The following is a 26,152-nucleotide window of genomic DNA, read 5'->3' as shown; positions in this document are numbered from 1 at the left end:
ACAGCCTTCTGTTCATTCCATCACGTGTTTCCCATTTTGTTTATTGAGCCCTTTATCTCTGCTATGTTATTCCTTATTTCTGTGTTAAAGGACTCACTCATGTCTTTCAGTGTTTTCTTAAATCCATTGAGTATCCTTATGATCAGTGTTTTAAATATTTACTCAGACATGTTACTTATATCTGGCCTTGTCCTGTTCTTTCATTTGAGATAAATTTCTCTGTCTTGTCATTTTGTGTAAGTCTCTGTGCCTGTTACTGTGTGTTAGGAAAATCAGTTACATCTCCTGTTCTTGAGGGTAATGGTCTTATGAAGAAATCCTGTAATGCTCTGCCATGTAGTGTCCCCTGTTCCCCTGGTCCTGGTGGTTCTAAGAGTGTCTCCAATGTTTGCTGCATGTGTTTTTTCTTTTGTTCTGTCCACTCTATCTCTAAGGCCATTTGTCTGCAGAGGCTCTCTTTATTTGTTGTGGGCAGTGTTTAGATCCTGGTCTGCATGCGGTACTAGGTGTGCTCTGGTCTACTTGTGAAATGAGGCTTGTCACCACTGCCACCAGTACTGAGGCCTTGCAAAACTCTCAGGTTTGGAGATATGGTGTTGGGAGTGGTTTGGGCCAGTGCTCTGGGGGAGAAGGCCCACCATACTGGAACTGGGGTAAGAGTGACTGGGAAGGGCAGATGCACTGTAGCATGGGGGGCAGGGATTGGGGTAAGAAAGGTAGGTAGTGAGTGTTGGCACTGTGGTGTTTCCCACAGGTAGCCCTGTGGTTATGCTGAGATATGGGGGAGCAAAATGGTTACAGCCATTTCCTCAGTTCTGGAGGGTTCTCTTTATGACTGCTGCCTCTCCAGGATGCACTCCAAAAACAGCAAGTAACCTACCCACCATGAGCCCCAGTTGCTCTTCAGATTGATGTTTCCATACTGTATGTCCATGGGTTGTTTGTCTGCCTCTTTTCCAAAAGTAATGTAATGCTTTCTGGGCTTTATCCCAGGCAAACCCACTGACCTTTAAGACTCCAGGCATTAAACCCCACTCATTTCCAGAAGTCATGTAATTCAGCCCCTCTTATTTTCCAAGCCAATTGCTATGGGGATTCAGTGTTCCTGTGCACTCCCCTGTGTGTTAGTTTGTCTCTCTTCCTTGTACATGACTGCAGCTCCCTTTCCGTGTCAGTGGCCACAATCTGTTTCTCTTCTAAACTGTATCTCTACACTTCCTCCCTTCTTTGATGTGGCCTTTTCTCTGCCTTTAGTTGTAAAGTTTGTTCTGCCACTCTTTAGGTCAATTTCTGGTGTATTTAGAATGATTTGATAGTTATCTAGCTGTGTTCATGGAATGGGCTGGGCCTAGGGTCTTCCTACTCCTCTGCCATCATCCAAGACAAAAGCAACTCTAGTTTTTAAAGGAGGCAAACATTTCTGAATTTTTTAATGTTTATTTATTTTTTAGAGAGAGGGGGGAGTGGCAGAGAGAGAGGGAGACACAGAATCTGAAGTAGGCTCCACGCTCCGAGCTGTCATCACAGAGCCTGATGCGGAGCTCAAGCTCAAAAACTATAAGATCATCATCTGAGCGAAAGTTGGATGCTTAACCAACTGAGCCACCCAGGCATGCCTCTGAATTTTTAGTAAAGGCTAAACATGTTTAGATTAAAAAAGCAATGTTATATTTCCAACTTGAGGATCGGAACCACATGCAACATTGAAATCCTTTCTGTTTTTAATTTTTGGTAAAATAACCCTTATTTCTTCCTATGAATCTTGGGTTGCAATGAAGGGGTCTTATTTTCTTTACCAAAAAAGGACTATATATTTCCCTGATATCTTATGTCTTGTGTTCTTCATGGTAGTATGATTTATGTTTAGAGTTGTGTTGTATTTTTATGGCTTAGGCATTCAGTATCAAGAAGCTATGGACCATATGACATTTAGAGTTCTGGGTCATGTTAGTTAGCCAGAGGTTCTCCACTGTAGGAACAATAGGCAAAATGCTGCCTGATATTCTTAGCAGGTAGTTTTTTTTCTGAATCCTCCCTGAAGCAATATTTTGTTGTTGTTATTCTTATCTATTCTGACCTCCTCTTCTTTGATTCCATTGCACTGAAAAGTGAAATGAATTGTGTAAGTGTGAGGAAAAGAAGACTGATATTGGATAGTGTGTGATGAAAAAATGCCTTTTCTTTATGGTAAGATGGATTGCTGACAGTCAAAAGGATTGTGTTTTCATTCTCAGATCTTCCTGTTCCTACCTCCCATGCCAATAAGCACACACACACACACACACACACACACACACACATGTAAGGCCTTCTGGGAGGGCTTAAAATAGACCTGTTGGGGGTACATTTTCATCATGCTTTGCCTCTAGGTAGAGTTCCTTAGACTCCACTTCTTCCCAGAGTGCGATTTCTCAGGCCAGATTCCAGTTATCTTCTGTAGACACCTATCTGATCTGCTGAATATCTTCATCTGGAAGAAACTAATCTATTGCTTTGTGTGCCAATCAAAGGATGAGGAAAAACATATGCATTTCTTTTTTTAAAGCTTTTAATTTTAACTCCAGTAAACTTAACATACATTGTATTAGTTTCAGGTGTACAATACAGTGATTCTACAATTCTACACATTACTCAGTCTTCATGATGATAAGTGTACATTTTAATTCCCCTCACCTATTTCACCTATGTCACCTATGTCCTCACCCACCTCCCTTCTGATAACTATCAGTTTGATCTCTATAATTAAGTCTGTTTCTTGGTTTGTTTCTCTCTCTCCATGCTTTCTTTCTTTTACTTTGTTCATTTGTTTCTTAAATTCCACATATGAGTGAAATCATATGGTATTTGTCTTTCTCTGACTTATTTGTCATTGTACTCTCTAGTTCCATGTATGTAATAGTAAATGGCAAGATTTCATTCTTTTTCTTAAGTTTACTTGTTTATTTTGAGAGAGCGAGAGAGCAAGTAGGGGGAGAGTGGAAGGGGGGGAGAAAGAGAATCTTAAGCAGGCTCCATGTTGTCAGTGCGCAGACCCCAAAGTTGGGCTTGATCTCATGAACCATGAGATCATGACCCAAGCCGAAATCGAGTCAGATACCTAAGTGACTGAGCCACCCAGGTATCCTGATTTTGTTCTTTTTTTTATGGTTGATTAATACTCCATTGTATGTATATATATATATATATACACACACACACACACATATATTATATACTATATATATGTATACATACATTGTGTATATATACATTACACACACACATATATATACATTATATATTATATTATTATGTATATTATATGTATATATTATATGTATATATACATTACACACACACATATATATACATTGTGTGTGTGTGTGTGTATATATATATATATATATATTTATATAAAACCTCTTCTTTATACATTAATCTATTGATGGACACTTGAGCTACCATAATTTGGCTATTGCAAATGATGTTGCTATAAATACAGGGGTGCATATGTTCCTTAAAATTAGTGTTTTTGTATTCTTTGGGTGAATATCTAGTCGTGTGATTACTGGATCATAAGATAGTTCTATTTTTCACTTTTTGAGGAGGCCTCATACTGTTTTCAAGAGTGGATGCATCAGTTTGCATTCCCATCAACAGTGCAAAGAGTTCCTATTTCTCCACATCTTTGCCAAAACTTCTTGCTTATCCTGTTGTTGATTTTAGCCATTCTGACAGGTGCAAGGTAGTACCACATTGTAGTTTTGATTTGCATTTCCCTGATGAAAAGTGACGTTGAGCATCTTTTCATGTGTCTGTTAGCCATGTGTATGTCTTCTTTGGAGAAATGTCTGCTCATGTGTACTGTCCATTTTTTAATTGGATTGTTTTTTTCTTTGTGTGTTGAGTTGTATCAGTTATTTATATATTTTGGATACTAACTCTTTATGGGATATGCCATTTGCAAATGTTTTCTCCCATCCAGTAGGTTGTTTTTTAGTTTTGATGATTGCTTACTTAGCTGTTCAAATCTTCTGTATTTTTATGGAATCCCAATAGTGTATTTTTACTTTTGTTTCCCTTGCCCCAGGAGACAGATCTATAGATCTTTTTTTTTAATTACAGATGTTGCCACAGGGGATATCAGATAAACTACATCCTTGCTCTCTTCTAGGATTTTTACTGTTTCATATCTCACATTTAGGTCCTTAATCCATTTTGAATTTATTTTTGTGAATGGTGTAAGAAGATGTTATAGTTTCATTCTTTTGAATGTAATTGTGCACTTTACCTAACATCATTTATTGAAGAGACTGTGTTTTTCCCATTGGATATTCTTGTCTTCTTTATCAAAGAATAATTGGCTCTAGTATTATGGGTTTATTTCTGTTTTTTTTCCTATTATCTTCCATTGATCTATGTGTCTATTTTTGTGTCAGTACCATACTGTTTTGATAACTATAACTGTGTAATCTGGAAATCTGGAATTGTGTTGCCTCCAGTTTTGTTTTCTTTTTCAAGATTGCTTTGGCTATTCAAGGTATTTTATGTTTCCATACACATTTTAGGAGTGTTTGTTTTAGTAATGTGAAAAATACTGTTGGTATTTTGATCGGGATTGCATTACACCTGTAGATTGTTTTGGGTAGTATAGACATTTTAGCAATAGTTGTTCTCCCCATCCGTAAGCATGGAATATTTTTTTTTCCATTTGTTTGTTATCTTCAACTTCTTTTATCAGTGTGCTATAGCTTTTAAAGTACAAGTCTTTCACCTCCTTAAGTTTATTTCTAGGTATTTTATTCTTTTTGGTGCAATTTTAAATGGGATGGCTTTCTTAATTTCTCTTTCTGCTATTTTATCATTAGTGTATAGAAATGCAACATATTTCAGTATATTAATTTGGTATCCTGAGACTTTACTGAGTTCATTTTTCAGTTCTAGTAGTTTTTGGTGGAATTTTTAGTTGTTTTTTTTTTTCTATACAGTATCAGGTCATCTGCAGATAGTGACAGTTTTAAAATTTCCTTACCAGTTTGGATGCCTTTTCTTTACTGTATTGTATTGTATTGTATTATATTGTATTGTATTGTATTGTATTGTTTTATTTTATTTTATTTTATTTTATTTTATTTTATTATACTTTTGTTGTCTGATAGCTGTGGCTAGGGTTTCTAAAATTGGTGAGGGTGGACACCCTTACCTTGTTCCTGATCTTAGATGAAAATTGAGCATGATGTTAGCTGTGGGTTTTTCATATATGGCTTTTATTATGTTGAGGTATATTCCCTATAACTCTAGTTTGTTGAGAATTTTTATCATGAATGGATGTTGTAGTTTGTCAAATGCTTTTTCTGCATCTACTGAAATGATTATGTGGTTTTTGTCTTTCTCTTGTTAGTGTCATGTATCACATTGATTTTCTAATACTGATCTACCCTTGCATCCTGGGAATCAACCCCACTTGGTCATGTTAAATTATTTTTTGATGCATTTTTGGATTTGGTTTGGTAATATTTTGTTAAAAATTTTAACATCTATGTTTATCAGAGGTATTGGACTGTAGTTTTCTTTTTTGGGGGTGTCTTTATCTGTTTTTAGTATCAGGGTAATGCTGTCCTTGTAGATTGAATTTGAAATCTGTCCTCCATCTTCCATTTTTTTTGGAATAATTCAAGAAAATAGGTATTAACTTCTCTTTGAATGTTTGGTAGAATTTACCTGTGAAGCCATCTGGTCCTGGACTTCTATTTGTTGGCAGTTTTTCACTTACTGGTTCAGTTTTATTGCTAGTAATCAGTCTCTTCAATTTTCTATTATTTCCTGATTTGGTTTTGAAAGATTATATCTTTCTAGAATTTATCCATTACTTATAGGTTATTCAATTTGTTGGCATATACTGTTTCATAATATTCTCCTATATTCCCTTGTATATTGGTGGTGTTGGTTTTTATTTTTCCTCCTTCATTTTATTTTATTTATTTTATTTCTCCTCCTAATTTTATTTATTTGAGTCCCCCTTTATGTCTTTTTTTCTGTGATGAGTCTGTCTAAAGTTTTATAATTTTTCTGACCTTTCAAAAGTATCAGGTCCTGGTTTCATTGACCTGTTACGTTGGGTGTTTTAGTCTCTATTTTATTTATTTCTGCTCTAATCTTTATTATTTTCTTCCTTTCACTGGCTTAGGACTTTGCTTGTTCTTTTTTCTTGCTCATTTATGTAGGTATGTATTGCTATAATCTTCCCTCTTAGAACAGTTTTGGCTGCATTCTAAAGATTTTGGTCTGTTGTGTTTCATTTTCACTTGTCTGCATGCATTTTTTATTTATTTTATTTATTTTTATTTTTTAATTTTAACTTGTTTTATTTTCTATTTTTTTTAAATTTACACCCAAAACTAAAAGGCAACTGACAGAATGGGAGAAGATATTTGCAAATGACATATCAGATAAAGGGTTAGTATCCAAAATCTATAAAGAAATTATCAAACTCAACACCCAAAAAATAATCCAGTGAAGAAATGGGCAAAAGACATGAATAAACACTTCTCCAAAGAAGACATCCAGATGGCCAACCAACACATGAAAAAATGCTCAATATCACTCATCATCAGGGAAATACAAGTCAAAACCACAATACATGCATTTTTAAATTTCCTCTTTGATTTATTCATTGACCCATTTATTGTTTGGTCATATGTTATTTAGCTTAGGTAGTTGTGGCCTTTCAGATTTTTTTCTTGTGGTTGATTTCTAGTTTCACAGTGTTGTGGTTTGAAAAGATGCATGTTATTTCAATCTTTTCAAATTTGTTGAGATTTGTTTTGTAACCTAACATGTGATCTATTGTGGAGAATGTTCCATGTGCACTTGAGAACAATGTGTACTCTGCTCTTTTGGATTGGAATGTTCTGAATACATCTGTTAAACCTATTAGTTGCAGTGTGTCATTCAAAGCCAATTGTTTGGTTTCCTTGATGATTTTGTTTAGATGATCTGTCCATTAATGTAAGTGGGGTGTTAAAGTCCCCTATTATTGTATTATTATCAGTGAGTTCCTTTATGCTTGTTATTAATTGTTTTATATATTTGGATACTTCCATGTTGAGTTCATAAGTATTTGTAATTGGTATATTTTCTTCTTGGATTGTACCCTTTATGGTTATATGTTATCCTTTTTTGTCCCTTATTATAATCTTTGTTTGAAAGTTTGTTTTGTTTAATATAAGTATTGTTATCTTTAGGTTTCTTTTCACTTCCATTTGTATAATAAATGTTTTTCCATCCCTTTAATTTTTTTGTTCTTAAATATGAAATTTATTGTCAAATTGGTTTCCATACAACACCCAGTGCTCATTCCAAAAGGTGCCCTCCTCAATACCCATCACCCACCCTTCTCTCCCTCCCACCCCCATCAACCCTCAGTTTGTTCTCAGTTTTTAAGAGTCTCTTATGTTTTGGCTCCCTCCCTCTCTAACCTCTTTTTTTTCCTTCCCTTCCCCATGGTCTTCTGTTAAGTTTCTCAGTATCCACATAAGAGTGAAAACATATGGTATCTGTCTTTCTCTCTATGACTTATTTCACTTAGCAAAACAGTCTCCAGTTCCATCCATGTTGCTACAAAAGGCCAGATTTCATTCTTTCTCATTACCACGTAGTATTCCATTGTGTATATAAACCACAATTTCTGTATCCATTCATCAGTTGATGGATATTTAGGCTCTTTCTCTAATTTGGCTATTGTTGAAAGTGCTGCTATAAACATTGTGGTACAAGTGCCTCTATGCATCAGCATTCCTGTATCCCTTGGGTAAATTCCTAGCAGTGCTATTGCTGGGTCATAGGGTAGATCTATTTTTAGTTCTTTGAGGAACCTCCACACTGTTTTGCAGAGCGGCTACACCAGTTTGCATTCCAGACTTTTTCCTGTGGTTGATTTCAAGTTTCATAGCATTGTGGTCTGAAAGTATGCATGGTATGATTTCAATTCTTGCATACTTATGAAGGGCTGTTTTGTGACCCAGTATGTGATCTATCTTGGAGAATGTTCCATGTGCACTCGAGAAGAAAGTATATTCTGTTGCTTTCGGATGCAGAGTGCTAAATATATCTGTCAAGTCCGTCTGGTCCAATGTATCATCCAGGGCCCTTGTTTCTTCATTGATCCTGTGTCTAGATGATCTATCCATTTCTGTAAGTGGAGTATTAAAGTCCCTTGCAATTACCACATTCTTATCAACAAGGTTGTTTATGTTTGTGATTAATTGTTTTATGTATTTGGGGGCTGCCATATTCAGTGCATAGGCATTTATAATTGTTAGCTCTTCCTCATGGAGAGACCCTGCAATTATTATATAATGCCCTTCTTCATCTCTTGTTACAGCCTTCAATTTAAAGTCTAGTTTGATATAAGTATGGCTACTCCAGCTTTCTTTTGACTTCCAGTAGCATGATAGATAGTTCTCCATCCCCTCACTTTCAATCTGAAGGTTTCCTCAGGTCTAAAATGAGTCTCTTGTAGACAGCAAATAGATGGGTCTTGTTTTTTTTTTTATCCATTCTGATACCCTATGTCTTTTGATTGGAGCATGTAGTCAATTTACATTCAGTGTTATTATAGAAAGATATGGGTTTAGAATCATTGTGATATCTGTAGGTTTCATGCTTGTAGTGATGTCTCTGTTACTTTGTGGTCCTTGCAATGTTTCACTCACAGAATCCCCTTTAGGATTTCTTGTAGGGCTGGTTTAGTGGTGATGAATTACTTCAGTTTTTGTTTGTTTGGGAATACCTTTCTCTCTCATTCTATTCTGAATGACAGACTTGCTGGGTAAAGGATTCTCGGCTACATATTTTTTCTGTTCATCACATTGAAGTTTCCTGCCATTCATTTCTGGCCTGCCAAGTTTCAGTAGATAGATTCGTCACTAGTCTTATAGGTCTCCCTTTATATGTTAGAGCATGTTTATCCCTAGCTGCTTTCAGAATTTTCTCTTTTTCCTTGTATTTTGTCAGTTTCACTATGATATGTCACACAGAAGATCAATTCAAGTTACATCTGAAGGGAGTTCTCTGTGCCTCTTTGATTTCAATGCCTGTTTTCTTCCCCAGATCAGTGAAGTTCTCAACTATGGTTTGTTCAATACACCTTCAGCACCTTTCTCTCTCTTCCTCTACTGGAATCCCTATTATACGGATATTGTTCCGTTTGAGTGTATCACTTAGTTCTCTAATTCTCCCCTCATACTTCTGGATTTTTTTATCTCTCTTTTTCTCAGCTTCCTCTTTTTGCATAATTTTATCTTCTAATTCCCCTATTCTCTCCTATGCTTCTTCAATCTGAGCTGTGGTCGCCTCCATTTTATTTTGTACCTCATGTATAGCAATTTTAGCTCCTTATGACTGTTTCTTAGTCCCTTGATCTCTGTAGTAATAGATTCTCTGCTGTCCTCTATGCTTTTTTCAAGCCCAGTGATTAATTTTATTACTATTATTCTAAATTCATGGTTCGTTATACTGCTTAAATAATTTTTGATCAATTCGTTAGCTGTCACTACCTCCTGGAGTTTCTTTTGAAAAGAATTCTGTTACGTCATTTTGGATAGTCCCTGGAGTGGCGAGGAATTGTGGGGCACTTCCCCTGAGCTGTCTGGAGTAACTTGTGTTGGTGGGCGGGGCCGCAGTCAGATCCAATGTGTGTCCCCAGCCCACCACTGGGGCCACAGTCAGACTGGTGTGTACCTTATCTTCCCCTCTCCCAGGGGCAGGACTCACTGTGGAGTGGTGTGGCCCCTGTCTGGGCTACTTGCACATTGCCAGGCCTGTGGTGCTGCTTCTATGGGATCTGGCATATTAGCCGGGGTGTATCTGCAAGGTGCACAGGGGTGGGAGGGGCAGGCTTAGCTTGCTTTGCCATCAGTGGTCCCCTGCGGGAGGGGTCCTGCACCACCAGGAGGGAGGCAGAGCCTTCAGAGGGATGGATCCTCAGAAGTACAGCACCGGGTGTTTGTGTGGTGCAAGCAAGTTTGGTGATGGGAACTGGTTCCCTTTGGGATTTTGGCTGGGGAATGAGAGAGGGAGATTGTACTGGCCAGCACCTTTATTCCCCGTGGAGCCAAGCTCTGTCTTCCAAAGCTCAACAACTCTTTCTCCTGTTGTCCTCTCTCCTCCCGCTCTTGGAGCAGAGCTGTTGACTTCTAACATTTCAGATGTTAAGTGCCGCTGGCTGTCAGAACTCATGGGGTCTGGCCCCTCTGCTTTTGCAAGTCAGACTTGGGGGCTCTGCCTTGCTGGTTGGGCTGCCCCTCCACCGCCTGGCTCCCTACCACCAGTCCATGTGGTGTGCACAATCTCTGCACCCTTCCTACCCTCTTCCTTGCACCTCTTGTCTACGCTTGGCTCCAGACAGTTCATTCTGCTAGTCTTCTGGCTGTTTTCTGGGTTATTTAGGCAGATGTGGGTGGAATATAAGTCCATCCCTTTACTTTCAATCTGCATGTTTCTTTAGGTTTGAAGTGAGTCTCTTGTAGGCAACATATGATTGTGTCTTATTTATTTATTAAAAACATTTCTATTTAAGTTCCAGTTTGTTAGAATACAGTGTAATATTAGTTTTGGGTGTGCTATATAGTGATTCAACAATTTCATACATCACTGTGTTCGTCACAGCAAGTGAACCTTTTAATCCCTATAACCAATTAACCCATGGTCCCACCCTCCTCCGCTCTGGTAACTATCAATTTGTTCTCTTTAGTTAAGAGTCTTTTTCTTGTTTTCTCTCTCTCTCTCTCTTTTCCCCTATGCTGATTTGTTTTTTTTCTTAAATTCCACGTATGAATGTAATCATATAGTGTGTGTTCTTTTTGTGCAATCAGTCACCCTATGTCTTTTTATTGGAGCGTTTAGTCCGTTTTCATTCAAAGTAATTCTTGTTAGATACGTATTTATTGACATTTTGTTATTTGTTTTCTTTTGTTGTTTTTGTAGTTCTCTGTTTCTTCTCTTGCTCTTTCCGTGTGCTTTGATTATATTCTCTAGTGATATGCTTGGATTCGTTTCTTTTTGTTTTTTTGCATACATAATGTAGGGTTTAGATTTGTGGTTGCCATTAGTTTGATGGACAACATCCTATGCATATAGCAGTCTGTATTAAATTGTTGGTAGCTTAAGTTTGAACCCATTCTGAAAGCATTAAATTTTATTTTCCCCCAACATTTTATGTAAATGATGTCATATTTACATCCTTTTATTTCATGAATCCCTTGAGTGAGTTTTATAGATATAATTGCTTTTACTACTTTTGTGCTTTAACCTCCATATTGATTTTATAAGTAATTAATCTACTACTTTTATTGTTTCGATTTAACTGAAGTTTTCCCCTTTCTTAATTTTCTTACTTCTGATTTTGGCATTTTTCCACTCAAAGAATTTCCTTTAATTCTTTCCTTCCTCTTGTAAGGCTGGTTTAGTGGTGATCAACACTTGTAACTTTTATTTGTGTGGGGAACTGTTTACCTATCCTTAAATTCTGAATGACAGTCTTGCTGGATACAGTATTCTTGGTTGATTTTTTTTTCTTTCAGCACTTTGAATACATCATGCCACTCCCTTATGGCCTGCAAAGTTTCTGCTAAAAAATCAGTGGATCACCTTATGTGATTTCCCTTGTATGTAACTGTTTTCTTTTCTCTTCCTGATTTAAAAATTATTTTTTTTATCACTACTATTTTTCCATTTTAATTATGTTTGTGTGAACCTATTTGGGTTGATCTTGTTGGCAAATCTCTGTATCTCCTGGATCTGGATGTCTGTTTCTTTGTCCAGATTAGGGACATTTTCAGCTATTATTTCTTCAAATAAATTTTCTTCACCTTTTTTCTCTCTTCTTCTTTTGGGGTCACTATAATGGCAAGGTTATTATGCTCTATGATGTTGTTGAGTTCCCTTAACCAATTTTTTAAGTTTATTTATTTATTTTGAGAGAGGGAGAGAGAGAAAGAGAGGGGCAGGGACGGACACAGAGAGAGGGAGAGAGAATTCCAAACAGGCTCTGCACTGCCAACACAGAATCTGATGCAAGGATTGAACTCATGAACCACGAGACCATGACCTGAGCGAAAATCAAGAGTTGGACTCTTAACTGACTGAGCTACCTAGGCACCCTTCCCTTAACCTATACTTACTTTTTATTCTTTTTTTGTTTTTGTTTTTCAGCTTGGTTACTTTTTTAGCACTTTTTCTTCCAGCTCACTGATTTGTTCTTATGCTTCCTCTAATCCACTATTGATTCCCTGCAGAATATTCTTAATTTCATCTATTGAGTTCATCATCTCTGATTGGTTCTTTTTAACATGATGTATCTCTTTGCTGAAGGTCTCACCGAGATTTTCCACTCTTTTCTCAAGTCCAGTAAGTATATTAAGAGCAGCAGGTTGAATTTTCTATTGGTCATATTACTTATCTGTTTCATTTGGCTATTGTGCTGGGATTTCATCCTATTCCCTCATTTATGACATATTCCTCTGTTTCCTCATTTTGTTTAACTCTCTGTGTTTGTTTCTGTGTATTAAAGTGAGCTATATCTCCTGCTTTTGAAAGTGGTCACCTTACCAAGAAAAGTTCCTGAAATTCCCTGTAGAATTATGTCCCCTGTTCACCAGAACCGGGTGCTTCAGGGGTGTCTTATATGTGAGTTGTCTGCATTCTACTATTGTGGCTGAACCATATTTCCCTTCATTCAGCTGCAATGGACCACTTTGCTTGCTGTTGGCAGAGTTTGTTCCCTTTGTTGTTAAGGACAAGTCTTGGGCTACATTGGGCCTGTACTTGGGTCAAAGCTGATGCCTGCCTTCAACTCATTTTCTGGGGCTGTGGTGCCACCAAAGTACAGGGTGCTCTCCTGTATTGTTCCCTGAGAGGATGGTCTGCAGTTAGATCAGATGTCTGTCTGTTGGGGTTGCAATGACTGCAACTATAGGTCTTTATCTTTGTGCTTCCCCCTGTTGGTGGGTGGGGTAGCAGTCAGATCAAATGTTTGCCTCCAACCCACTGCTGGGGCTGAAGTTGAATTCATGTGTATGGTTATTTCTCCCTTTCTTGGGCAGGAGTCACTTTGGAGTAGTGCTGGTCATTGTTATGGTTACTTGCAAAATAAGATGTATCAGGAACCACTTTGGATGGACTACTGCCAAATGGGGTGGTTTATATGGGTAGAATCCAAAGAGAATGAAGTGTGCAGAGTACATGGTGTTGGCAAGCTAGGTGGAGAGTGTCATGCTAGTTCCCACAGGTGTCTAGCCATCTAGGCTGGGTGGGGAGAGAAATAGTGCCCACCAGCTCTTTCGTTTGGGAAAAGTCTCCTAAAGATCACTGCCCTTCCTGTGCACACCCTGAGTTTAGTAAATAAATCTCCTCATATATTTCAAGCGCTTTTCAAACTACTGATTCCATGCTGTATTTTGGAGGGGTTGTTTATTATACTGTCTCTTTAAGGGTATGTACTCAGTTCCCTATCACCCTCTGGCTGTCCCAGACCTAAGTCTGCTTATTTTTAAAATACTCAGAGTGAAGCCCTGCTGGCTGTTCAAACCTGTAAAGTTAAGCCTCACTGGTTTTTGAAGCCAAGTGTTATGGGGATTCATCTTCTTATTGCACGTACCCCACGTCTGGGGTGCCTGACGTAGGGTTTGTTCCTCTACCTTCTCAAAGCTTATAGTGTCCCTCCTGTTTGTGGTTAGTCTTACCAGGAGTTTGGTTCCAAACTGTGTCTCTGCCCATTCTACCCTTTTTGTTCTACCCCTCTACAGTTAACTGTGGTGATTGTGTTCTGCCAGTTTTGGGGTCATTTTCTGTGTTAGTTATCCTGATGGGACAAAGTGAACTTAGGGTCCTCTTTTTTTTGTTTTTGGTTTCCTCTCTTATTTTAGTGGGTTTATCTGTTATTAGCTTCTTGAGAAAAGGTACATGAAAAGCATTTATTAATTATTTTCATTCTTTAATGTCTGAAAAAGTTTTAAATTCTGCATTCACACTTAATTGGTCCTTTAGGAGATAGAATTTCACGTTGGAAATAATTGTCCCTTAGAATTTTTAAAGCATTGCTTAACTGTTTTTCAGCCTCAGTGTTGTTATTGATGAGTTCATTACCATACTGATTCTAGATAAAACCTTTTTTTGTCTGCAGAAGTTTGTGGTCTTTTTGTACCCAGTGGTATGCAATTTTATGATTATACACCAATGCGGGTATATTTTTACCCATTGTACCAGGAATTTGTGGACCCTTGCATTCCAGTAACTCATATTGTTCAGTTCTGGAAAAATTTTAAAAATTCATTGATTATTTAATCCCCATTTTTTTCTCTTTTATTTTTCTGTGAGTCATATTATGTAGTTATTGGGCTTCCATGACAGTCCTCTAATTTTCTTGTCTTTTCTGTGTTTTCTTTTTCTTTCTTTCTTTGGCATGTGGAAAATTTCCTTGGTTCTATCCAACCATCAATGGTATTATCTTCCTTAGCATCAAGCATATTCTGAAAGCATTGACACTCCCAGGAAAATCCTAAACTGATTCTTCTGAAATGGTCAATGTTCATCTCCAAGGGTGGTGTTAGGAAATTTTGTGCACCTAAGGTGTAATAGCTGAATGTGAAGGCTAACTGGTATTATAATTAAAATGTGGGACTTATTCTCAAAAATTGGTCTGTAAGAGTTTTGTGGGTGGGTAAAAATTTTTAGGAAAATGGATGGAAAAGAGAGGTGTTAGAGACAGGAACCTGTGTCTCTAAACGGAAGAGGATTGATGATTAAAGCAAGGAATGAGTGATATCTACAGGATTACTTTCTCTTTGTATCTTATGAATATTTTCAAGGCTCACACTGTGTACAGTATTAAGCCTAAGACAAATAATTGGTCTAAATCAAAACTTGGCTAACCTTAGACTGAGATTAATTGTGCAAATATTTATTTCATTCCCACTATTTATTTATTTACTCAACAAATATTTACTGAGTACTTACTATACATCAGGAACTCTTCCAGGCCATGAAGATATAGTGATAAACATGCCACAATTCTGACTTCATGGAGCTTATTAACTGCCAAACACTGTTCTAGAAGTAGAGAGTATAATGTTGAACATGATAGCAAAGTCCCTATTCTTGTGTAGCTTATATTATGGTTTTATATGGGAGTAGACTGGTAATAAAAAAAGGAAGATAATGTTGGATAATGATTAGTTTTAAGGTAAAAGAAAACAAGGTGATATGATATAGAGTAACTAGGTGACATTGAACTGAAATTTGGATGATTAGAAGAACCCATCCATGTGAAGTCTGGGGAAAAATCTTTATAGACAGAGGAAGAACTAAGAGTGTTACATGTCAGTGGGACAGAAAGGCTAGTATGGCTGAAGCATAGTGATAAAGATGTAGTGGTATGACATGAAACGGGGTAGAAGCAAATCAAATAGGATCTAGTTGTTTGTGTTAAAATATTTTGATTTTTAAATGATAGTAATAGATAGCTTTTGGAGGTCTTTAGGGAAGGTAATTAAATAATCTAACTTATATTTGAAAAAGATGACCTTCACTGCTCTTGTAGAATGGACCATACTGAGGTAACAATGTAAGTATGCAGACCTGTCAGGGGGCTATTGTGGCAATCTAGGCAAGAGAAATTATTGGATAAGGTATTAGCCATAGATATGGAGGAATGTAGATGGATTTGAGATATTCTTTCAAGGAAAAATTCATAGGAAAGTCTGGCAAATTTGGTTTAGGACTATAGTAAAAGAAGAGAATCAAGGTTTATTCCCTTTTTTGTTTGTTTGTTTGAGTGACCTGATGGATAGTAGTACCATTTCATGCGGTGGGAAAGGCTGGAGGAAGATCAGGTTTTGTGTGTTTGTGACATCAAGATTTCTGCTTGGGTATGTTAAGTTTGAGATGCCTATTGAATATACAAGTGGTGAGATAAATTAAGTAGTTGGATATACAAGTCTGGAGTTCAGGAATATAGTTAAAAGAGTCCCATCCCCGTATAGATGGTTTGTATATGGTTGTGCAGCTGCATAAAATTTTCTAGAGAGAAAGTGTGGATGGGAAAGAGGGGTTTCAAACACTGAGACATACCAACATTTAGAGATTGAACAGAGGAAGAGAAATAAGTAAGGGAAATGAGGAGAGGCCAGTTAGGTAAAAAGAGACCCAGGTGAATATTGTGACAATAAGATAAAAGGAAAAAGTATTTCGAGAATAAGAGAGAGTGATTGCTTCCCAGTGCTTGAATAAGGACAAAGAAGTTTCTACCGATTAGTAATATAGATGCCATTAGTGACCTTGAAAAGAATAATTTCAGTGGAATTTTAATTTTTAATTCCAATTGGAGTGGGTTTGAGTTTAGAAACTTAGGTAAAGTAGTGGATACAGTGACTCTAGGTGATAGTTTAAAGATGTTTTTCTGTCGTAAAGAGCAGAGGATTTGGGCAGTAGCAGAAAGGGAGCATGGAGTAATGAGAGGGTTCTTTTTTCCTCATTTGCATGCTGATAGGAATGATCACTAGACCAGAATAAGATAATAATGTAGAAGAGAGTAAGTCCAGGTTTCAGAAGATCCTGAACTAGAAAAAACTTAAAGACTTAAAGAGAGACCACGGACATATGAAAAACCCACAGCTAACTTCATACACAGTGGTGAAAACCTGAGAGATTTTCCTCCAAGATCAGGAATGAGACAAATATGTCCACTCTAACAGCTTTTATTTGACATAGTACTGGAAGACCTAGCCACAGCAATCAGACAAGAGAAAGAAATAAGAGGCATCTATATTGTTTTTTAAAGTAAGCTTCATGCCCAGCATGGAGCTTGAACTCATGACCCTGAGATCAAGACCTGAGCTGAAATCAAGAGTCAGACACTCAACTGACTGAGCCATCCAGGCTCCTCAGAAGTGTTTATATTGTTAAAGAAGAATTTAAACTGTCACTATTTGCAGATGACATTATATTATACATAGAAAATCCTGGACTCCACCAGCATTACTAGAAGTAATAAATTAATTCAGTAAAGTTGCAAGATACGAAATAAATACCCATAATCTGTAGTATTACTATACATTAATAACAAAGTAGCAGAAAGGAAAATGAAGAAAACAACTTTATTTACAATTGCCCTCCAAAGAATAAATACCTTGAAATAACAAAAAATGTGAAACACCTGTACTCTGAAATCTATAAAACATTTGATGAAAGAAATTAAAGTGACACAAAAAAATGGAAAGATATTCCATTTTTATGGATTAGAGGAATTAATATTGTTAAAATGTCCACATTACCCAAAGCAATCTACATATTCAATGAAGTCCTTATTAGCTCACTCTCTGCCGCAATCTTGGTTTTGCATTCCCTGCACAAAATGCCTGGTGAAGTCCCTAAAACCTCTCTACAGAGTAGGAGTTTCCACAGCTCCAGGCTGTGAGACAGGGTCTGGAACAGGATCTGACAGTGATGGGGCGCCTGGGTGGCTCAGTCGGTTGGGCGGCCAACTTTGGCTCAAGTCATGATCTCACTGTGAGTTCAAGCCCTGCGTCGGGCTCTGTGCTGACAGCTCAGAGCCTGGAGCCTGCTTCCAATTCTGTGTCTCTCTCGCTGCTCCTGCCCTGCTCACATTCTCTCTCTCTCTCAAAAGTAAATAAGATATTTTAAAAATTAAAAAAAAGAATCTGATAGTGATGAATCATTACCATAGCTAGAGGAACAGGATTCCACACTGGCAAATATGCAATAAGCTCAACTGGCAGCAGCAGCTGAAATCAATGAAGAACCAGTCAGAAAAAGCACAACAGAGCCAGAAAGAAAAGAAGGCATGGAAGGCTATGTCCAAACTGAGTCTTCAACAGGTTACGAGTCACTGTCCAGAAACCTAAGAATATTCTCTTTGTCATCACAAAACCAGATGTCTACAAACACCTAGCTTCTGATTATCTACATAGTTTTAGGGGAAGCCAAGTAATTGGATTTATGTCAGGAGGCACAACTAGTAGCTGCTGAGAAATTCAAAGTTCAAGGTGAAGCTGAATTCAACATTCAGGAAAACACACAGACTCCAACTGTACAAGAGGAAAGTGAAAAGGATGAGGTTTTTAGAACAGGTGTAAAGATTAAGGACATAGAATTTGTCATGTCACAAGCAAATGTGTCAAGAGCAAAGCCCTGTGGAACAACAGTAATGACATTGTAAATGCTATTATGGAATTAACAACATAACCATCTGAAAATGAGGATCATTTGTTGGTGTTTCAAAAGAATAACTGAAGCTTGGTTTGAAATTTGTACTGTTTCTATCACTAATAAAGTTATGGCTTCTTGTTGGATAAAAAAAGAAATCCCTATCAAAATACCAACAGCATTTTAAACAAAACTAGAACAAATATTAAAATTTGTTTGGAACCACAAAAGACCTCAAATATCCAGATCAATTTTGAACAACAAAAAAACAAATCTAGAGGTATCACAATCCCAGATTTCAAGATATACTACAAATCTGTAGTCATCAAGACAGTATGGTACTGGCCCAAAAAATAGACATATAGTTCAATGGAACAGAGCAGAAAGCCTAGAAATAAACCCATGATTATATGATTAATTATTAATCTTCCAAAAATAAGGCAAGCATATACAATGGGAAAAAGACAGTCTCTATAACAAATGGTGTTGGAAAACTGGTCAGCTACATGCAAAATAATGAAACTGGGCCACTTTCTAACACCACACACAAATATAAACTCAAATGGATTAAAGACCTGAAGTCATAAAACTCCTAGGAGGAAACATAAGCAATGATTTCTTTGACATCAGCAGTAGCAAAATTTTTCTAGCTATATCTTCTCTGGCAAGGGAAATGAAGGCAATAATAAATGATTGGGAATATACCAAAATAAAAAGCTTCTGTGCAGCAAAGGAAACCATCAACAAAACAAAAAGGAAACCTATTAAGTGGGTGAAGATTTTTGCAAATGATATATCTAAAAAGGGTTAATATCCAAAATACATAAAGAACTTATACAACTCAGCACCAAAACAAAAAAAAACTGATTAAAAAATGGGCAGAGTACCTGAATAGACACTTTTCTTAAGAAGACATATGGATGGCCAACAGACACATGAAAAGATGCTCAAAATCATTAAACATCAGGGAAATGCAAATCAAAACCACAAGGAGATGTTACCTTACACCTGTTAGAATGGCAAAATAAAATAGAAGAAATAACAAGTGTTGGTGAGGAAGTGGAGAAAAAGGAACCTTCACATAGTATTGCTGGAAATGTCAATTTGTGCAACCAATGTGAACAATATGGAGGTTCCTCAAAAAATTAAAATAGAAATACCATTATGATCCAATAATTCCACTATTGGACATTTTCAAGGAAAATTAAAGCACTAATTCAAAAAGATATATGCACCCTTATGTTTATTGCAGCATTATTTATAATAGCCAAGATATGAAGCAGTGTAAGTGTCCATCAATAGATGAATGGATAAGAAAGATGTGATATATATATATATGCCATAAAAAAGGTTGAAATAATGCTATTTGACACACATGGATGGTCCTAGAAGGTATTATGCTAAGTGGAGTTAGTCAGACTGAGAAAGACAAATGCCATATGATTCTACTCATAAGTGGAATCTAAAAAGAAGAAGCAGGCCTCTGAATATAGAGAACAAACTGATAGTTTCCAGAGGGGATGGCAGTGGAGGGCTGGGAAAAATTGGTGAAGAGAAGAGGGAGATACTGGCTGTCAGATGTGGAATGAATAAGTCACAGGAATAAAAGGCACAGCATACGGGGAAAAAGAGACGATGGTCAAGCCTGTTAGCACTTTCTTGCATTTAACCTTTGCAAATATTCCTTTTATTCTTCTACTTCCCTTACTTAGACAACTGTAATTTTCATCATAAAGAATAGGGAAGTCCTGATCTGTAAGATGTGCAATGTAATCTGTGTCCCTGACTTGCCTAACCTACTTTTTACTACCTCTAGTTTTACAAACCTGGTTCTTTTGGGGCTAACAGTGTTATCGCTGGACTTGTAGGATGGCATGCTAAATGAGATACAGGCCTCGTGGACATAGATTCATCACATTTGATATCTATAATGTTCTACATTGTGTCTGTGAGTTAAGCTTTATATATTTTGTGACCTAATAAAGAGATAATCATCTAGATGATTATTATAGTTACCATTTATTGGTTGCTTACTATGTTCCAAGCACTTCATGAATTGGGGTGTGTGTGTGAGTGTGTGTGTGTGTGTGTGTGCGTGTGTGTATGTACAGGTATATGTGTGTACATGTATATAGTTTTGTTAATTCTTGCCACAATTTTTTTTTACATTTTTAAAATATTTATTTATTTTTGAGAGACAGAGACACAGTGCAGGCAGGGGAGGGAATAGAGGGGGGGAGACACAGAATCTGAAGCAGGCTCCAGATTCCAAGCTGTCAGCACAGAACCCAATGCGGGGCTCGAACCCACAAACCATGAGGTCATGACCTGAGCCAAAGTCAGACGCTCAACCAACTGAGCTACCCAGGAGCCCAATCCTTGCCACAAATTTATTAAATTGGTACTATCATTATTATCATAATATAAATTAGGAAACTGGGGTATAGGGAGGTTGAGTACCTTACACTGTATCATACATCAAGGAAGCTTATGCCTAGGTTTGTGATTATGAAAGTCATGCACTTAATCACTGATATATATTGCTTAAATTATTCTTTATTTAAAAAATATAATTTATTGTCAAATTGGCTAACATACAGTGTGTAAAGTGTGCTCTTGGTTTTTGGGGTAGATTCCTGTGGTTCATTGCTTACATACAACACCCAGTGCTTATCCCAACAAGTGCCCTCCTCAATGCACATCACCCTTTTCACCTCTCCCCCACCCCCATCAATCCTCAGTTTTTTCTCTATATTTAAGAGTCTCTTATTGTTTTCCTCCCTCCCTCTCTGTAACTATTTTTTCCCCTTCCCTTCCCCCATGGTCTTCTGTTAAGTTACTCAATATCCACATATGAATGAAAACATATGACATCTGTCTTTCTTTGACTTATTTCACTTAGCATAATACCTTCCAGTTCCATCCACGTTGCTGCAAATGGCATGATTTCATTCTTTCTCATTGCCAAGTAGTATTCCATTGTATATATAAACCACATCTTTATCCATTCATCAGTTGATGGACATTTAGGCTGTTTCCATAATTTGGCTATTGTTGAGAGAGCTGCTATAAACATTGGGGTACAAGTGCCCCTCTGCATCAGCACTCCTGTATCCCTTGGGTAAATTCCTAGTAGTGCTATTGCTGGGTCGTAGGGTAGTTCTTTTTAAAAAAATTTTTTAGACAAAATATCTTTTATTCTGAATTAAACAAAATCAAAATTCTAAAGAAGTAGTGCTTATAAGATACCCTGAAATATTTTTAGTTGTGTAAGTTTTCTTTAAACCTGAATTAGCTCAAATGTGTCAGTATAATATCTTTTTTTATCTGTATGGAGACCAAAACAACTACAACCACAGTAACACTTGACAGAATTTTGATGTCTGAGAACCCCTGGACATTGGACAGCATCCAATTAAAATATCAGTGTCGCTTTCATTTATCAAAGAAAATATCTTATCAAGCTCCCAAAACAAATTTGAGGAGTTAAGTTGGGTTTGAAGAGAAAGGCCAAGGTAAATCTGGGAACACAGTTTTCATCTGATGAAAGTTGAAATCCACATATACATTCTAATCGAAGACCTGTCCCATGTTGGATTTTTCAAGTTTTTAAAGAGTCTACCAGGCCAAACCCTTTGCTGCCTTTACTGCTTTTGCTTTGCTTTCCCCCTTCCCTTTTTCTCACTATGCCTTCAGCCTTTTCCTTTGTCTCTGGTTCATCCATATGGGGTATTGTCCATGCTGGTCTAGAGGACTCTTTTTGGTTCTCTTAATATCAGTCTCCATCTTCATGTCATCTTTTTCATCTTGTACCACACATTCAGTTTTCTCTTGACAATGTTTAGGTACCACCACAGTTGCTATCTCTTGAACATCTTTCATTAAAACATCATTATCTAATTTAAGAATACTTTTAAGTCTGCTGAGTTCCTGTGGGGTACCCTTTTATCTCTTTTCAGAATGCATCTTCCTTTTCCACTTACTCCATAAGGTTTTAGCCATATGTTACCTGGAAAGCAGGAAAGTCAGAAACTCGCAGATGGCATGCAGACCACGCTGACTGGAAGTCTTCTCTATTTTTAATTTTTTGATGAACCTCCACACTGTTTTCCAGAGTGGCTGCACGAGTTTGCATTCCCACCAGCAGTGCAAGAGGGTTCTCGTTTCTCCACATCCTCACCAGCATCTGTTGTTTCCTACGTTGTTAATTTTAGCCACACTGACCCATGTGAGATGGGATTTTGATTTGTATTTCCCTGATGATGATTGATGTTGAACATCTTTTCATGTGTCTGCTGGTAATCTGGATGTCTTCTTTGGAAAAGTGTCTATTCATATCTTCTTCCCATTTTTTCACTGGGTTGTTTTTCAGGTGTTGGGTTTGGTAAGTTCTTTATAGATTTTGGATACTAACCCTTTATCCGATATGTCATTTGCAAATATCTTTTCCCATTCCGTTAGTTGCCTTTTCCTTTTGGTGTTTCCTTTGCAGTGCAGAAGCTTTTTATCTTCATGAGGTCCCAATAGTTCATTTTTGCTTTTAATTCCCTTGCCTTTGGAGATGTGTCAAGTAAGAAATTGCTGTGGCTGAGGTCAGAGAGGTTGTTGCCTCTTTTCTCCTCTAGGGTTTTGATGGTTTCCTGTCTTACATTCAGGTCCTTCATCCATTTTGAGTTTATTTTTGTGGATAGTGTAAGAAAGTGGCCTAGTTTCATTGTTCTGCATGTTGCTGTCCAGTTCTCTCAGCACCATTTGCTAAAGAGACTGTCTTTTTTCTTTTGGATACTCTTTCCTGCTTTGTCAAAGATTAGTTGGCCATACATTTGTAGATCCAATTCTGGGTTCCCTATTTTATCCCATTGGTCTATATGTCTGTTTTTGTGCCAGTGCCATACTGTCTTGATGATTACAGCTTTGTAGTAGAGGCTGAAGTCTGGGATTGTGATGCCTCCCACTTGGGTTTTCTTTTTCAATATTACTTTGGCTATTTGGGGTCTTTTGTGGTTCCATACAAATATTAGGATTTTTTTTCTAGCTTTGAGAAGAATGCCAGTGCAATTTTGATTGGGATTGCATTGAATGTGTAGCTTGCTTTGGGTAGTATTGACAGTTTAATAATATTTATTCTTCCAATCCATGAGCATGGAATGTTTTTCCATTTCTTTGTGTCTTCTTCAATTTCGTTCAACAGCTTTCTATAGTTTTCAGCATACAGATCTTTTACATCTTTGGTTAGATTTATTCCTAGGTATTTCATGGTTCTTGGTGCAATTGTGAATGGGATCAGTTTCTTTATTTCTCTTTCTGTTGCTTAATTTATTGGTGTATAGAAATACAAACGATTTCTTTACATTGAGTATGTATCCTGCGACTTTGCTGAATTCATGTATCAGTTCCAACAGACTTTTAGTGGAGTCTTTTGGGTTTTCCATGTCGAGTATCATGTCACTAAAAGTGAAAGTTTGAATTCTCTTGTCAATTTTGATGCCTTTTATTTCATTTTGTTGTCTGATTTCTGAGCCTAGGACTTCCAACACTGTTGAACAACAGTGGTGAGAGTGGACATCCCTGTCATGTTCCTGATCTCAGGGGGAAAGTTCTTATTTTTTCCCCACTGAGGATGATATTAGCTGTTGGATTTTTATAAATGGCTTTTATGGTGTTTAGGTATGTTCCTTCTATCCTGACTTTCTCGAGGGTTTATTAAGAAACGATGCTGTATTTTGTCAATTGCTTTTTCTGCATCTACTGACAGAATCATATGGTTCTTATCCTTTCTTTTATTAATGTGATGTATCACATTGATTGATTTGTGAATATCGAACCAACCCTGCAGCCCAGGAGTGAATCCTACTTGATCATGGTGAATAATTCTTTTTATATGCTGTTGAATTTGATTTGCTAGTATCTTGTTGAGAATTTTTGCATCCATTTGCATCAGAGATATCGGCCTGTAATTCCCCTTTTTTTGTGGGTTCTCTGTCTGGTTTTGGAATCAAGGTAATGCTAGCTTCATTGAATGAGTCCAGAAGTTTTCCTTCCATTTCTATTTTTTGGAACAGCCTGAGGAGCATAGGTATTACCTCTGCTTTAAATGTCTGGTAGAATTCCCCTGGGAAGCCATGTGGTCCAGGACTCTTATTTCTTGGGAGTTTTTGATAACTGATTCAATTTCTTCACTAGTTATGGGTCTTTTCAAATGTTCTATTTCTTCCCCTTCGAGTCTTGGTAGTGTGTGGGTGTCCAGGAATTTGCCCGTTTCTTCCAGGTTGTACAGTTTGTTGGCAAAAACTTTTCATAGTATTCTCTGATAATTGTATTTCCGAGGGGTTGGTTGTGATACGTCCAATTTCATTCGTGATTTTATCTATTTGGGTCCTCTCTTCTTTTTTTTGACAAGTCTGGCTAAGGGTTTATCAACTTTGTTTATTTTTTCAAAAACTAGCTTTTAGTTTCATTGATCTGTTCTACTGTTTTGTTTGTTTGTTTGTTTGTTTTTTATGGTAGGAATGTTTACTTTTTTTTCAATATATGAAATTTATTGTCAAAGTGGTTTCTATACAACACCCAGTGCTCATCCCAAAAGGTGCCCTCCTCAATACCCATCACCCATCCTCCCCTCCCTCCCACCCCCCATAAACCCTCAGTTTGTTCTCAGTTTTTAAGAGTCTCTTATGCTTTGGCTCTCTCCCACTCTAACCTCTTTGTTTTTTTTTTTTTTTTCCTTCCCCTCCTCCATGGATTTCTGTTAAGTTTTGATTCTATATTGTTTATTTCTGCTCTGATATTTATTATTTCTGTTCTTCTGCAGGCCTTAGCATTTCTTTGTTGTTCTGCTTCTAGTTCCTTTAGGTGTGCTGTTAGATTTTGTATTTGGAATTTTTCTTGTTTCTTGAGATAGGCCTGTATTGCAATGTATTTTCCTCTTAAGACTGCCTTTTTTTTGCATCCCAAAGGGTTTGGACTGTTGTGTTTTCATTTTCATTTGTTTCCATATTTTTGTCTTGTTTTCTTTTCATATATTTTTAAATTTCTTCTTTAATTGCCTGGTTGACCCATTCATTCTTTAGTAGGATGTTCTTTAACCTCCATGCATTTGGAAGTTTTCCACACTTTTTCCTGTGGTTGATTTCAAGTTTCACAGCATTGTGATCTGAAAATGTGCATGGTATGATCTCAATTCTTTCATATGTATTGAGGGCTGTTTTGTGACCCAGTATGTGATATGTCTTGGAGAATGTTCCATGTGCACTTGAGAAGAATGTTTATTCTGCTGCCTTAGGATGAAAAGTTCTCCATATATCTGTCAAGTCCATCTGGTCCAGTGTATCATTCAGGGCCACTCTTTCTTTATTGATTTTCTGTCTAGATGATCTGTCCATTGTTGTAAGTGGAGTATTAAAGTCCCCTGTGATTACCACATTATTACCAATAAGACGGTTTATCTTTGTGTTTAATTGTTTTATGCATTTGTGTGCTTTTAACTGGGTGCATAAACATTTATAATTGTTAGCTCTTCTTGATGGGTGGACCCTGTAATTATTATATAATGTCCTTCTTCATCTCTTACTACTGCCTTTAGTTTAAAATCTTGTTTGTCTGATATAAGTATGGCTACTCTCACTTTCTTTTGAGTTCCAGTAGCATGATAGATGTTTCTCCATCCCCTCACTTTCAATCTGAAGATGTCCTCAGGTCTAAAGTGGGTCTCCTCTAGACAGCAAATAGATGGGTCTTGCTTTTTTTTATCCATTATAATACCTTATGTCTTTTGATTGGAGCATTTATTCTAAGGGGCTAAGTCCAGAGAACTAATGACAATTCAAACCTTTAACTAAATCTGTAAAATACAAATTGAATCAGGCCATATTTGAGGTTTTTGTACCTGCTATTTCCCTATGGGTTGTTTTGATGGGCTCCAGACAAAGTCAATACATATTAGAGCTGGTAT

At 37.0% G+C, this 26,152-nt stretch overlaps 2 pseudogenes; one reads left to right on the top strand and one right to left on the bottom strand.

Moving 5' to 3' along the window:
- Positions 1-529: 529 nt before the first annotated feature.
- On the top strand, positions 530-18,240 carry LOC122477080 (annotated as a pseudogene).
- A 3,561-nt stretch (positions 18,241-21,801) lies between these two features.
- Positions 21,802-22,262, bottom strand: LOC122477324 (annotated as a pseudogene).
- Positions 22,263-26,152: the final 3,890 nt, after the last annotated feature.

This window comes from Prionailurus bengalensis, chromosome X, assembly GCF_016509475.1.
Source record: "Prionailurus bengalensis isolate Pbe53 chromosome X, Fcat_Pben_1.1_paternal_pri, whole genome shotgun sequence".
NCBI classification, from domain to species: Eukaryota; Metazoa; Chordata; class Mammalia; order Carnivora; family Felidae; genus Prionailurus; species Prionailurus bengalensis.
This window is presented reverse-complemented; position numbering and strand designations above follow the sequence as displayed.